The sequence below is a fragment of the Saimiri boliviensis genome, chromosome 16, assembly GCF_048565385.1.
Source record: "Saimiri boliviensis isolate mSaiBol1 chromosome 16, mSaiBol1.pri, whole genome shotgun sequence".
NCBI lineage: Eukaryota > Metazoa > Chordata > Mammalia > Primates > Cebidae > Saimiri > Saimiri boliviensis.
The window spans coordinates 152,196-155,444 of NC_133464.1; the positions used below are offsets into that span (position 1 = coordinate 152,196).

At 48.1% G+C, this 3,249-nt stretch overlaps 1 non-coding gene across 1 annotated transcript; it reads right to left on the reverse strand.

Moving 5' to 3' along the window:
* Positions 1-208: 208 nt before the first annotated feature.
* LOC141581706 (U4 spliceosomal RNA) lies at positions 209-353 on the reverse strand. Its single transcript, XR_012514465.1, has one exon. It is a non-coding gene; the product is annotated as a U4 spliceosomal RNA (small nuclear RNA).
* Between the last annotated feature and the right edge of the window lie 2,896 nt (positions 354-3,249).

Sequence of the window (3,249 nt, forward strand, 5' to 3'; positions counted from 1 at the left end):
TTGAAAGAAAAAAAAATTTTTTTTGAGATGGAGTTTTATTCTAGTCACAATGACATGATCTCAGCTCCCTACAACCTCTGCTTCTTGGGTTTAAGAACTCTTCTGCCTCAACCTCCCAAGTAGCTGGGATTACAGGTGTGCACCACCACACCCGGCTAATATTTTGGTATTTCTATTCCATTTTATTTTTGTTATTTATTTTATTCCATCCCCATAGAGACTGCCAAAAATTGCCAATGCTGACTATATTTCCAGTCATCATGGCAGGGTATTGGGAAAAGTTTTCAATTAGCAATAATCGTGCCTTGGATAAACCTCATTGGCTACGTACGATACTGTCACTGTGCAAAGCTATATTTTTGTATTTTTAGTAGAGACTGGGTTTCACCATGTTGGCCATGCTGCTGTCCAACTCCTGGCCTCAAGTGATCTGCCCTCCTTGTCCTTCCAGTGTGCTGGGATTAACTAATCACACCTGTGATGCCAGCACATTAACGTACAAATAGGACTACTTAATGTTTGTTTACATGGGGTTTTGTTTGTTTGTTTGTTTGTTTGTTTTTTGAGATGGAGTTTCACTCTTGTTACCCAGGCTGGAGTGCAATGGCGTGATCTCGGCTCACCGCAACCTCCGCCTCCTGGGTTCAGGCAATTCTCCTGCCTCAGCCTCCTGAGTAGCTGGGATTACAGGCACGTGCCACCATGCCCAGCTAATTTTTTGTATTTTTAGTAGAGACAGGGTTTCACCATGTTGACCAGGATGGTCTCGATCTCTCGACCTCGTGATCTACCCGCCTCGGCCTCCCAAAGTGCTGGGATTACAGGCTTGAGCCACCGCGCCCGGCCTATATGGGTTATTAAGAACAGTGTTGTCTCTTATAAAGGATTCTGATCAGTTTGTGTCAGGCTATTAGTATTGTTAGTTTTCTATGTCACTATTGATTTTAACAATAATTTATGAGTGTACTATTATCTTTAAAGTAAAACTTATTTTTAAATTAAGAATTTTTTTTGCTTAAAGTATTGGTATATATTTGTAAGTTTTGGGTCTTTATTTAGTTACTAACTTGTTCCTGCAACCATAAACATTTTATGACCAAAGGTGCTCAATCCCTAAATATATAATCCAACAAATTTAACGTGTGTGTGTGTGTGTGTGAGAGAGAGAGAGAGAGAGAGAGAGAGAGTAGGACTCTGTCTCCCATGATTGAGTGCAGTGGTGCAATCATGTCTGACTCACTGCAGCTTCAAACTCCTAGGCTCAAGCGATCCTCCAACCTCAGCCTCCTGGGTAGCTGGGACCACAGGCACGAGCCACCACGCCAGCTAATTTTTATATTTTTTGTAGACATGAGGATCTCACTATTTTCCCACACTGGTCTTGAACTCCTGATCTCAAGTGATCCTCTCGCCTTGGCCTTCCAGAGTGCTGGGATTACATTCGTGAGCCCTGCACCCTGCCCAGATTTAGCTTTTTCTGAAGCTTTTATTTAAAATAAAGTCACTACGGTTAAGATGCCTCTGACGGTTTTGCATTTTAAGTGCAAAGACCATGTTGAGTGAATTTTTCCATCAGTTGTAAAACGTGCATCCATGTTTATCTCATTCCTATGGTTTCCAGTTAATTGTCCCTTCTTCCTTTTTGAAAACACACGGGCTAGTGGGCTCTGCGTCAGTTTGCATTTCCAGAACCAGGGCGCTGAACACTCTGCGCTCCGACTTCAAGTGGTGCAGCGGGACGACCACCAGAGGGCGCGCGGCCTCGGCCAGCGCTGTGAGCGCGAGGGCCCTGCAGTGCCCCGGCCGCCAGCAGAGGGCGCGCTGGAGCAAGGCGGCGTCACTGCCTGGTGGCCAAGCTCGTCTAACAATCAGAAGCCCGGCTTTACAGAGGCTGACAACTCCAGATACGACATGTGAAAGGGTCTTGGGGTTACAGTTCTGGAAATTACATGGGAAAGGGTCTTGGTCCATGGAGTAGGTGTGGGGTGGCGGCTTGAACTCATTTAAGTTAACACAATACCTCCGGAAAGATTCCCCCACGCCATGCCTGCGATCTATAAGGTGGCGCCCGTCAGCAGCCTTTACTTCTATTGAAATGCAGTGTGGAAGTCGAGGGGGTGGTGATCTTAGATGCTTGGGTCTCTCACCAGGTCACCTCCTCCCTGCACACGGCCACTCTCCCACCTGGGCTACTTTCCAGTCTCACTCACAATCGCTCTGAGCAACTGTGGAAAGAGGACAGCTGTGGAGCCTCTTCCTTGTCCAACTCACTCTGCTGAGAGACCTGATAACTCGTCTCACTGGACCCGGGACCGCCCTGGGAAGAATACTTCTGCCCCTGTATTTCAAAGACTATGAAGTGGTCAGGTACAGTGGCTCACACCTGTAATCCCAGCACTTTGGGAGACCGAGGCAGTGGATCATGAGGTCAGGTGTTCAAGATCAGCCTGGCCAAGATGGAGAAACCCCGTCTCTACTGAAAACACAAAAATTGGCCAGGCATGGTGGCGGGCACCTATAATCCCAGCTATTCGGGAGACTGAGGCAGGAAATTGCTTGAAGCAGGTGTCAGGTCTCCATATGCAAACCTGGAACCTGAAAGTCTGAAGTCCTGCTTGCCTCCTGATTGTCTCCCATCCACCGACCCCCACCCCGACTCCCCACGTTCACCATTGTCCCTGAGCACCCAGCAGAGCTTCCCCGGACAAGCCCCTCACCCAACCCTGCCATCTCAACTCTTCTTCTGAATGTGAATACCCCTCACCCATCCTGTCATCTTAACTGCTCTTCTGCCTCACCCCAGCCGCCACTGTAACTGAACTTGGGGTCATGTACACTCCTTGCCCCTACCCCACCTCTGTAACTGATCTTACTCTCTGACTTTCCACTGCCCGCCCCAAACCTGTAAAACCAACTCCCATCCCACTACCCTTTGCTAACGCCCTTTTCGGCCTTAGCCGACCTGCACCCAGGTGAATAAACAGCCACGTTGCCCAACAAAAGTATGTTTGGGGGGTATCTTCATTCAAAGTGTGAATTTTCAACATTTTGGTACCAAAACCCAGGATGGGGGAACTCCTACAGGAGACCAAACCCCCGTCCCTGCTCTTGTGCTCCCTCCATGAAGAGATCGACCTACCGACCCGGGTCATCAGACCAGCCCACACACACACCACCGGCTGTTTTGGTAAGCAGTCTCATTATTTGCTTTCCTATTCTTTTATCTTTTCCCTTCCACTTCCTCCCCCT